At 41.2% G+C, this 12,488-nt stretch overlaps 1 protein-coding gene across 1 annotated transcript in view; it reads left to right on the forward strand.

The window, feature by feature from the left end:
* Window positions 1-12,488, forward strand: part of LOC111156820 (tumor protein D52) — a 104,064-nt gene that overhangs the window by 832 nt on the left and 90,744 nt on the right. The window lies entirely within an intron of this gene.

Here is a 12,488-nt window from a genome sequence, read left to right on the forward strand (position 1 = left end):
GTAACATGGTTAGGATCTTTGGTGGCGTCTGAGCCTATGGCGATGGTTTTGGACGTATACGTGTAATATGAGAGGTGTTCCTAAATTATGTCCTGGTGGTTATGGGTTTATTTTGGGGGAAGGGAGCTTTTCATGATAAGGGGCGTCTTTTACTCATCAAGGTGAAACCCATAGTCTCATTATTACTGCCTTGGATGCAGTTGTTTCTGAGAACAGGATCTCAAGTGAAATTGTCTCCACTAGAATTATTGTATAAGAGAGATGTAAACAGGAGGGCATGGCTTAAAGGTTTAAATATTAAATATTTAAATGTTGCTTCATCGTTGTGATAATAACCCAGTAACTGTAATACAGATGCGTGGCACGCTTTTCATTTTTTTTTTTTAAGATTTTTATTTATTTCGGGGGGTGGGGGTGGGGCACGCCTAAGAGCGAGGGTGGGGGAGGGGCGGGGGAGCAGGAGAAGCAGACTCCTGCTGAGCAGGGTGACCTGTGCTGGACCGGGCTCCCCGGCTACATCCCAGGACCCTGGGATCATGACCTGAGCCAAAGGCTGACGCTTAATGTACTGAGCCATCCAGGCGCCCCACGTGACACGCTTTTTGAAAGGTACATAAATGGTTTAAAAAGAAAAAAGGTAATAATATTAAGGTAAATTTTAAGAAGTGGGCATAGGAATTGCTCATATTTTGAGTTCAAACGCAACAGTTTTCATTTTTGCTTATTACTCTTTGCATTTATCTTTATGCATACTTTTTATGTAAATGAAGCCATATTCCATATATATTATTTTCTATTTTACTTTTGGTAAGGTGTAGGGATCTTTGGAACCTTCCAGCCCATTCTTTCCCCCCACCCCTCAGATTGATCTTACACTTAACATAGGAGTGCCTATATTGTAAACATTATATACAATATGTAATTTATATACGTATATATATATGATAAGTAATACATTATATATATTTTTTATATGCACCCATGTTGTTTAGATTTAAGCTTATTGAGGTTAGAGACATGTACTTCATCTTTGTCCATGGTAGGGTAACATGGTGATTTGAACATGGTAGATATTTAAGTGTTTGAGGCAGAAAGCTCATCTCAGATCTTAAATATATTGTTAGGAGAAGGCCTAGGAGCCTCTATGTAAGCCAGTACTATTCTCTCTGTCTTTTAATGAGGGTGTCCGGGATGACAAACATGTGAACATGCATATTTGTATCTGCCTTACATTGTCATATTGAACATAATGGTGTTTTTAGAGTCGCTGTGTTTGGTACTTGTCAAACTAGATTAAGTAGCTGTTTGAGTAAGTGAATGGAGTGACTAATTTTATTAGATTTGGCGTTCTAGTTTGGCTGGTGAGAATCACAGTCATTAGTCCCTCTGTGCTGATGGCACCTTATGTGGTTTTTGTAGGACTAGTTTTTCATGTGTATGTTTAAGACATATTTTATAAGTTCTTCGGCTTATAAGAGGAGCCTTTCTCTTTCTGACTTTCAGATGTTTTCCTCAGGTAGTCATGTTAGTTCTTGTTTTTAATTGTCATTCCTCGAGGGCAAGGGAAATCCATCCTCTTAAAGTGGGGAGTCTGAGAACTCAGCTCAGAATGAAAGATGAGTCACCTGCTTTGGGAAGGTCCTCCGGCTCCCTCAGCTTTGCTATGTTGCAACCATGTGGCCTTCCCTTATACTTCTGGTTCCATGTGCCTGTCTCTTTTGCATTTTCACCTTTTTATTCCCATGGCACAAAGTAGGTGCTCAGAAATGTTTGTGGAGGGGCACTTGGGTGGCTCAGTTATTAAGCATCTGCCTTCTGCTCAGATCATGATCCCAGTGTCCTGGGATAGAGACCCAAGTCGGGCTCCCTGCCCAGTGGGGAGCCTGCTTCTCCCTCTTCCCCCTCATTCATGCCCTCTCTGTCAAATAAATAAAATCTTAAAAAAAAAAAAAAAAAAGAAGAAATGTTTGTGGACTGCCAGAGATGGAAAGGAAAAGTGACCAAGAGCACCTTCCGGCTGTTGGAACCTCTCATGTCCTCCCTTGGTTCCCACTTACTCCTGCTCTTTTTTCCCTCTCAGTATTTTAAAGGAGCAGAACTCTGTGGTTAGGCAGAGAAAGTTGTTAATAAGGCTGTGCTGGACTTGGAGGGTAAGTTTATAGGTGAGGTCTTTGAACAAGCAGAGTGGATGGCTCAGTCTTCATTGAATCCATAGTGAAACTTCTGGCTTAAAGGAAGAGGAATTTGGGATTGTAAACCTGCGTGTCCATTATCAAACAATGCTGGCTGAAAGAAGGTTTATGAAACTCTTTGATTCTCTCTTGAATTGTGATTTTTTTTAAAGTACTTAAAGCCACATAGGAACATGTTAAGATTTCTTTAACTTTTTAGTATGCATGGAGTTGCATTTGTCTGTCCCCTAAAAAAAAACAAAACAAAAACCAACAAAGCCATACAATTCTGTAAAATAAAAATAAAAATAAAAATAATATGTAAAATAAAAAAAATGTAAAATAAAATACCCGACCTCTTGTCTTAATTGCACTTTTTTAATTGAAAATATCTCCATCCATATGTGAAGTCGTCAAAGTCTTTCCTTTGCTCCCTTTTTTATTTAACAGAGCTATAAAGTTTGAGAACGGTTTTCCTTGTGTTTTATATGATGTGTTCTAATGCTCTTCAGTATCTGGCTGGGATTCTTCTGTTTTCCCCACCTTCTCCTGATCCAGACTTTGTACACGATATTCTGCTTATATTGAGAGCTTAGTCCACAGTAATTGATTTGAAACCTGCCTTAAAAAAATAAAGATAAATAAATAAAAACACACCATAATCTGCATTATGCCTCTTAAGAGTTTCTACCCAGAAACTAAGCATAACACATTGAATGTGTGTGGTGCTTCCTACTTTGAAAGTGTAGTGTAGCGTGCTAACTAGAGCATACATTGTGTAAAAAAACAAAAAACAACAAAAAAACAACAACAACCCTGGCTTCCTTTTATGGTGCTGAATAAATATTTACACTTCAGTTGTGTCTTGTGTTAGTAATAACCTGTAGTTTAGCACTATATTGAAGTGGTGATCACCCTACCCGTTAATGCATTTTATCTGTGTTTGAATTCACACAGATCTCTCTCTCACACGCACACACATGCACACACCCACACACACACCCACACACACACCCACACACCCCCCCCCAAACCTTTTATTTTTCAGGGAGAGAGGGAAGGCTACTGCAGCCAAAAACCTGGGAGAGGAGAAGGCTGCAGGAAAAGTAACACAATGGTATGTCACTGTAATTTTAGCACTGTAGTTACACCTTCAAAATAATAGAACTGTGAGATGTCACTTACTTTAAAGTAAAACAAATGTAGAGATGAATGGATAACAGTATGGAGGGTCTGCTTGCAGATCTCAACGTTTGACCCACCCCAGTTCTGGGTTTCTTTGGTCAAGTCTCGCTTTCCACATGGTACTAATGTGTTTGTTGTTGGAATTCACTTCCTGCATTTATTTTTATGCAGCAGCCTGCCTGGTCTCTAGGGCCCAAGCTGAGTGGTAGGAGGGGTTGTGATCTTTAGCAGGATCTCAAAACAGAATAATCTATGCACACAATAAGAGCAAATGTACTCATAATTCGAAACCAGAAAGAACAGCAAAATCCCCTGAATTTGTGTGTTTCTAATCCTTTTGTTGTAGGCTAAGATTATGTTATTTTCCTTTGGGGTTCATTATTTCTGTTTTAATTGTTGACTGTTGTAAAGTCTCTCTTCTGAGACTCTCCCAAATTTTATTTGCATTTGGTACAGAAACCATAATCTTAGCCATGTATTTTTATTAGAAAAATATCCAGGGGATCAAATGATTTAATGTTTAGTTGAAGTTAAAAAAATGTTTAAATTAAAAATACTTTTTGGAAGCTGTGACTCTTTCATTTTAGAGAAATCGGAAAACAGAGAAAAAGAAAAAGTCACCTGTAATCCTACTGTGAAAAATCATTATTAACTGCTTTATACCCATCCATACATCTATGTGTACTTTTTTCTTTTCTTTTCTTTTTTTTAGATTTTATTTAGGGGCGCCTGGGTGGCTCAGTCGTTGGGTGTCTGCCTTTGGCCGGGGTTGTGATCCTCATGTCTCGGTATTGAGCCCCACATAGGGCTCCCTGCTCAGCAGGAAGTCTGCTTCTCCCTCTTCCAGTATCCCTGTTTGTATTAACGCTCTTACTCTCTCTCTCTTTGTGTCAAATAAATAAAATCTTAAAAAAAAAAAAAAAGATTTTATTTATTTATTTGACAGAGAGGGCCTGCAAGAAAGGGGGAACACAAGCAGGGGAGTGGGAGAGGGAGAAGCAGTCTTCCTGCTGAGCAAGGAGCCCTATGTGGGGCTCGATCCCTGCACTCTGGGATCATGACCTGAGCCAAAGGTAGATGCTTGATGACTGAGCCACCCAGGCGCCCCTCTATCTATCCTTTTACACAAGTTGCAAAATAATCTCTTATTGAATATTTCATTTTATAACTCCTTTTTAAAAATTTTTAAGTTTTATTTTATTTACTTAAGTGATCTCTACACCCCACATGGGAACTCAGAAGATCAAGAGTGGTATGCTCTTCCAACCCAGCCAGATAGGTGCCCCTTGTACTCTTTTTCACTACTGTGACCAGGTAAATAAGGCATTTGCTCAAAATTGAAACTGACTAAAAGGTTGCAAAATGTAAATCTTCCTCCCATTCCTGTCTCTCCGGGGGGCTATTTCCCTTGGATAGCATTGTGCTATTGTAGCAGTTTCTTCTCTTTCCTCCCAGAGAGATTCTCTGCATGTAGTTATCCATACACTTACTTGAATATATATGTGTGTGGCCATATTATATAAACTGTAGCACACAAATTCTGTAGCACCTGACTTCCTCCACTTAAATACAGTGTATGTCCTAGAGATTATTCAGCATAGTGTTACATAGAGCTGCTGCTTTTTTAATGGCTGTCTGCACGTGTACCATGTTATGTATCATAATAGGTGATGTTTGACTTGTTCCCTATTGATGGCCAATTAACTTTCCCCTGATAATGTTGCTTTTAAAACAAATCTGCTGCAAATCAATTTGTATGCAAGTCATCTGATAAATGTGCCAGTATGTCTGTAGGAAGGATTCTTAGAAGAATGTGACTGTTCAGTTTGGATGGTGCGAAATCGTGCTCCATAGAAGTGGTGCCAGTCCTACCCACCAGCAGTGTGTGGGCATCTGCTACCCTCCATCATTGGGCCTGGGTGTTGTCACACTTTTCCCTCTCTGCTTATCCTATATGGAAAGAGGGGTTTCTTAGCATATGTTTTATTATACATATATACATATATTTTAATATGAAGGTGGTTTGGTAAGTGTAAGATCTAGATTTCATTTTTCTGTGAAATGTCAGATCATATACTTTGCCCAAAACAAAGAAGTTTTGTTCTTTTTTCCCCCTTGATTGCATTATGTAGCCCTTTCTCCACGGTATGAATTGCTAGTGTATTTTTTCCTCCTTTGTCTTTTACTCTTTTGACTTGATAGTGATTTTTTTTTTTCCAAGTAGAAATACTAATTGATGGCTGTTTGCATTTTTAGCTTCTAGCTTTTGAATCATTCTTAGAAATGCCATCCTCACTTTGAGTTTCTGTTTTTACGGTTTTATTTTTTACATTTAAATCTTTCATCCATTTGGAGTTTATTTTGATAAAAAGTGTGAGGTATGAAATAGCCCCGCCCACCATTGGCTACTCAGTTTCCCAATATCACTCACTGAAAAATGGATTATTTCTGTATTGATTTGAAATACTACTTTTTTCATATACTAAATTTCTGTTTTCTTTTTTTTCCATTGATCCATCTCTGCATTCCCAGCAACGAAACTAAGTTATTATAGCTTCATAATATGTAAAAATACCCGGAAGGGTTGGTCTCCCCTGATTACTCTATTTTTCTTTCTTTTTTTAAGTAGGTCCCGTGCCCATCAAGGAGCTTGAACTCATGACCCTGAGATCTGGAGTCACATGCTCCACCAACTGAGCCAGCCAGGCACCCCTCTATTTTTCTTTTTATTGTTAGATTTTTTCCTAGCTATTCTTGCTAGATTTCATTTCCAAATGAACATTAGAATCAGATTGTCTGGATGAAAATTCAACAGAAATCCTGTTGGCATAGCTTTTCTCCCTCTCTTCTCTCTGTCCCCATTCCCATTCCCCATTTCTCTCCCTCTCTCCCTCCATCCCTCCCACCCTCCCTTTCGCTCTTCCTTCCTTCCTTCCTTTCTTTTTTTCTTTCAGGAAGGGGTGGGGGGGCAGAGCAGGAGAGAGACAAAATCTTAAGCAGGCTCCACACCCTGCAGGGAGCTGATGCAAGGCTTTATCTCATAACCCTTAGATCATGACACGAGCTGAAACCAAGAGTTGGTTGCTCAACTGACTGAACCACTGAGGTGCTCCCCACCAACAGTTATTTTTAAAGGGAAGAGGGGGTGTCTGGGTGGCTCAGTGGGTTAAAGCCTCTGCCTTTGGCTCAGGTCATGATCCCAGGGTCCTGGGATCGAGCCCCACATCGGGCTCTCTGCTCAGCAGGGAGCCTGCTTCCTTCTCTCTCTCTGCCTGCCTCATTGCCTACTTGTGATCTCTATCTGTCAAATAAATAAATAAAATCTTTAAAAAAAAAATTAAAGGGAAGAGGGAAGGCATGAGAAGGGAGGCAAAAAAGGAATGGGGGAGGTTGAAAGGGTTCTAATTTCTCTGCATCCTCAGTAACACTTGTTATTCTGTTTTTTAATTTTATTTATTATTATTATTTTTAAAGATTTTATTTATTTATTTGACAGAGAGAGAGAGAGACGGTGAGAAAGGGAGTACAAGCAGGGGGAGTGGGAGAGGGAGAAGCAGGCCCCTCTGCTGAGCAGGGAGCCAGATGCAGGGCTCCCCATCCCAGGACTCTTGGGATCATGACCTGAGCTGAAGGCAGACGCTTAACAACTGAGCCATCCAGGTGCCCCTTATTTTATTTATTTATTTATTTGTTTGTTTATTTATGTTGATAGTAGCTATCCTGATGGGTGTGAGGTGATAGCTGATGATAGCTGATTGTGGTTTTGATAAGCACTTCCCTGATGATGAGTGATGTAGAATTTCTTTTTATATGCTTCTTGGTCATCTGTATGTCTTCTCTAGAGAAACTGTTGAAGTCCTTTGCCCATTTTTTGATTGGATTATTTATTTTTGTTATTGTTGTTGTAGGAGTTCTTTATATATTATGATACCAAGCCCCTATAAGGTAAGTGGTTTGCACATATTTTCTCCCATTCAGTAGGTTGCCTTTTCACTCTTGGTTGTTTTGTTTGCTAGACAGATGTCATTACCTTAACAAAAAAAGTATTATGAACTTTACAGGGGGAAATGCCATCTCTTTTTATTTAAAATTTCTCCATTTACTAGAGAGGCTCTATGTGTTATTAGCCATTTTTCTTCCCTGCTTGAGATTGTTACTTGCTCACCTTTTACACTTGGGATCTTAGTGTGTTTTGGGCCTTCTCATCATCCCTGCTTCATGCTCTTACTAAATCTTTGTGTTTTGTGGCACATATTTATTTTTCCTGTTTTTATTTTCATTTTGGTTATGTCGGACCTTTATAATGTTTTTACTAACAAAATACAGTATTAAGAGCAAATATTTTCTAGGTGACATTTTTTTGGAGTAATTTGCATGGCTTTGAGTAGCTTTTAGTTCTTCCTTCACTGTGTCTTTAAGTCTTCTCTTATGACACTTTTGTAATCAGTACTAAAAATAGGGGTTTTAGGCAGGACTGTTAATTTACATGCCTCAGCTTATAGGCATGGTGTATGCAAACATAAATGTCAGTTTAAAAATATATATATAGACTGTGATCTTGATAAAGTTTTGGATTGGGAGTTTACTGTTAGGATCAAACTTCACCCATTGTATTCTGAGCTGTGTTGGAGGCATTGTGGTATGAAAAGGAACAGATGGTTCAATCAGTGGGGTATAGGAATAAAGATAGTAGTTTATCCAACCCACTGGGATCCGTACTTGACTAGAAATAAAGTGTCACTAGAACAGAATAATGTTCTTAACTATGTATTCCTAGCACTCAGTCAACTGTGTATGTTGCAGGCACTCCATAAATATTTGTCCTGTTATACATAATTAATTGGAAAGATTTCTAGCATAGATAGAGTCAGATGGGATTAGATAGAATGGGTAAGAATTAGGGAAGGATAATGGTTTGGCAGGGAGACAAGAATATACGTTCAAAATATGCTTGTGGTTTGGGGCGCCTAGGTGGCTCAGTGGGTTGAGCCTCTGCCTTCAGCTCAGGTCATGATCTCGGGGTGCTGGGATTGAGCCCCGCTTTGGACTCTCTGCTCAGCGGGGATCCTGCTTCCCCGTCTCTCTCTGCCTGGCTCTCTGCCTACTTGTGAGCTCTCTCTCTCTGTGTCAAATAAATAAATAAAATAAAAATCTAAAAAAAAAATATGCTTGTAGTTTTATATAAAAATCACTGAAAATCTGTAAAGAGAAGCTAAATTGGTACTTTATTTCTGAAGTATTATGTTGACTGTGTGTGTATACATATACAGATAGAGGAAGAGACGGTGAGGGTTACATTTCTGTTCTCTAAAGCATGTCGAATGTAGTGCTCAATAAATACTTCCATAAATACATTTTCTCTGTTCTACCAAAGCTTAAATGTGTCCTGACTTTAGGAGGCATGGATGGTCTCAATACATTTTAGAAGTTCTCTTTGAATACAATTGAGAAGGGTAAGGGGTCCATGTTGACAGTGGTGGAAAGTACATGCTACTAGTTTAAGCAGATGAGAATTCTGCAAAGGGAGAAAAATGCAAGCATTTTGGCCATTGGGGCACTTAGCAGAAGGAAGACCAACCTATCATTTTGTTGGTGTCAAGTGAGTATATCACTTTTGGTATATCACTTTAATTAGAACTCAGAATGATATTGGTGATGATGGTGATAACACCCGTTGGCTTTTGCAAAACTCTTATTAATTTTTCCACACATTATTTCATTTGAGTCTTGTAAAGCTGGTGGATGATCCGGCTGTTATTAATGAGGAAACAGAAACTGAATGATCGTGTCTTCCCTATACATATTGTGCCAGATGTGGTGAGTGCCGTGAAAACTTTGTCCCATATCTCTTGTCTCTAAGAGAAGCACCAGGAGCCCCAGAAAAATTGAAGCTACATTTGTTAACCAGTTTAAAGTCCCATGGGTACTTCATACTTCTCAGAAATGTTTTTTTTCCCCAACTAATTAAAATAAAATTGGAATCTGAAGGGACACAGCTTCAGCCCTGCATTATAATTACCTGAGTTTTCCAGCTGGGGATTTTACTGGATCGCTTTTAAAAATACTCCTCCTGCTCCTCCTCATACCAGCGACAGCGTTTGCTGAGTATATTTTATATGCCAGGTTATGTTCTAAATGCATTTTTCTGATACCTTCATAAGAAACCCGTGAGCAGTGCTCTTAATATCCATGCTTTACACAGGAAGAAACAGGTGTAAAGGGATAGAAGAAGAACTTCTCCAGGGGCAAACAGCTTGATACAGACATATCTGGGTTTTAAATTTGGGATATTCCGCTATAAAATACATGTCTTTACACAGCATATGATACCACCTAAAAGTTATGCAGTCTCCTTTCTCCTTTCAAAGGTGTGGTTCAGAAGAGCACCCTGGTCTGGGCTCAGCCACAGAAGTGGGGCACTGAGGGGTGTATCTTTGCCAGAATATGGCTGTGTGTCTGTCCTTGTGCAGAGGTACTGATTGTAAATTTTTAGGGCAAAGAGTGCTGGACTTGAAGTTATATCTGGGTCCAAAATTTGGCATCCTCATTTTCTGGAGAATGAGTTGCTGGATAAGTCACTATACCTCCTGGATGCTGATAATACTCCAGATATCAGAGAAAATTAAGTTAAAATCTGTGACTAGCTCTTGTGCTGAATAGCACTGATTCTGAAATTGAATATTTGGTATTTCCATAAAAGGCTCAGTTTGTGGTTTCTGGTTCAGAGCAAACATTTAATTTACTTAGGGGCAAACATGGTAGGATGCCTGTGCTCAGGCTCACGGGCTAGAACAGAGAAACAGACAAGAGAACTAGGTCCCTATAGTGAAGTGGGTGTTATAAGGGGGTGTGGTAAGGGCTTGCATAACCCATGGAGGAGGAAGTGAGCAAGTCCGGTTGGGTCATCAGAAAAGATTCTCGGGGCACCTGGGTGGCTCAGAGGGTTAAGCCTCTGCTTTTGGCTCAGGTCATGGTCTCAGGGTCCTGGGATTGAGCCCGCATGAGACTCTCTTCTCAGTGGGGAGCCTGCTTCCCTCTTTCTCTGCCTGCCTCTCTGCCTGCTTGTGATCGCTCTCTTTGTGTCGAATAAATAAATAAAATCTTAGAAAAAAAAAAAGATTCTCAAAGTATGTAACCTTCGAACTTGGACCTGAAGGCTAAGCAGGGTTCTTTGTAAGCAGTGAAAGAAGGATAAAGAAGGGAATTTACGGAGGAGAGTCAACATGGGCAAAGGTGCTGTGGGATGAAAGGGCAAAAAGGTGTTTGTGAATCCTCAGAAATTCCTTGGATCCAGAATCTTGGGTCGTCACCCAGATTTGGGACGGGTGGGGGTGTGAGCAGTCCTGAGTGCTGGGATCAGGAATCAGGACTGTGTTCTGTAGGCGATTAGTAGGTGGTTAGGTGCTTGGGAGTTCAGTTTTTGAATATTAATTTGGCATTGAATAGAAAGTACTAGCAAACCAGGTAAAGGGTATCACTATATTCCTAGCTGGTGTTAGCCTTAAGAAATAAGACTGCCAGTTATTTTACCAGCAAAATGGGTTTATTTGGAAATAACAGAGAATTGCCGTCCAGTACAGGTAAACTGTGGCAAAACCACAGGGAAGTCCACCAAACAAAGGAGAGGAATACTCTTGTAGATGTGGGAAGCTGAGAATACTGTCATAAACAAAAATTCTATTGGAGTAAACTGGGAGTTACTGTAAAAAAAAAATTATTTTTATTTTAGAGAGAGCAAGCGAGAGAGCGGGTGGGAGCAGGGGGAGAATCAGAGGGAAAGGGAGGGGAAAGAATCTCAGACAGACTCTGCCCTGAACACAGAGTCCTGTTCCATGCTTGGTCCCACCGCCCTGAGACCATGACCTGAGCTGAAGCCAAGAGGCCGAAGCTCAACAGACTGAGCCACCGATGCACCCCTAAACTGGGTGTTCTATTAAACCGGCTTTTCACTGGCTCAGCTGGGACATCTCTCATTGGCCAGGCCCGTGGGTGGGTGGGGGGCTGCAGAAGGAAGCCTTCCTTCTTCCTGCTGGGATAGTAAAATAGTATCTGTGAGCACGGTCCTGTCTCTTCCTGTTGGATGTGCAGTTGACTCCAAGAGTGGTAGGGCAGGAGGCCTGGGTGGCTCAGTTGGTTAAGCATCTGCCTTTGGCTCAGGTCATGATCCCAGGGTCCTGGGATCGAGTCCCATATTGGGTTCCCTGCTCAGTGGGGAGTCTGCTTCTCCCACTCCCTCTGGCCCCCCCGAGCCCGCTTGTGCTCTCTCTCTCTCACAAATAAATAAAATCTTAAAAAAAAAAAAGAGAGAGAGTGGATAGGGCAAGAGAGCTCCCCCTGCCCACCCTCCCAACTCCCATTTTAGGGAGGTTTCCTTTTATTAATTTTCACACCAGAGGTGAGGGTGCCGGATTCCTGAGAGACGGCTGTGTGTCAGATGTCAGGGGTGGAGGGGATCTGAGGGTAAAGAAGAGTAGAGAGGGGCTTTCAGATTGCATGGAAGAGGAACTGGGATAGAAAGTCTAGAAAGAAGAGCAGATGCAGGGAGGGAGAGAATGAATTTAGTTTGGGGTATGTCACATTTGAGGTCTTTCCAGTTGCCTAGAGCTGCATTACAAACCATGTTAAAACCCAGTGGTTTAAAATAACAGCCTTTATTATGGTCATAGATCTGTCATTTGGGCAGGACTTGGTGGGGACAGCTTGTCTCTGCTCAGCCTCAGCCAGGGCAACCTGAGGTATGAGACGGGATCATGAAGGCTTACTCACTCCTGTGAGGGGCAGTTGTACTGGGAAGACCTAAGCAGTTGGGGCTCCTCGGCACCTGTCTCCATCTTCATGGTCTCCAGAATAAAAGCCAATGCGGGTCTGTCTGATGATGGTTATTCGCTTGCCTGTGTTGAGTATTGCTTTCTTGCTGGAGACTGTGCCGTAGACCAGACAGCGGGCAGCCTCAGGATGCCCAGCCTCCTGGCGTGCAGCCCAAGGGCCCCAAGGTGTGACTCCTCACAGAGAGGCAGGCAGAAGCTGCGTGGCTTTTTATGACCTAGCCTCGGGCGACACTTCCTTCTCCTTCTGTGGCTAAGGCCAGCCGGTATTCAAGGAGGGGGAGGAGGGGGAGTGGGGGGGTCGGGG

Source organism: Enhydra lutris, unplaced genomic scaffold, assembly GCF_002288905.1.
Source record: "Enhydra lutris kenyoni isolate GAN:26980312 unplaced genomic scaffold, ASM228890v2 scaffoldscaffold49, whole genome shotgun sequence".
NCBI classification, from domain to species: domain Eukaryota; kingdom Metazoa; phylum Chordata; class Mammalia; order Carnivora; family Mustelidae; genus Enhydra; species Enhydra lutris.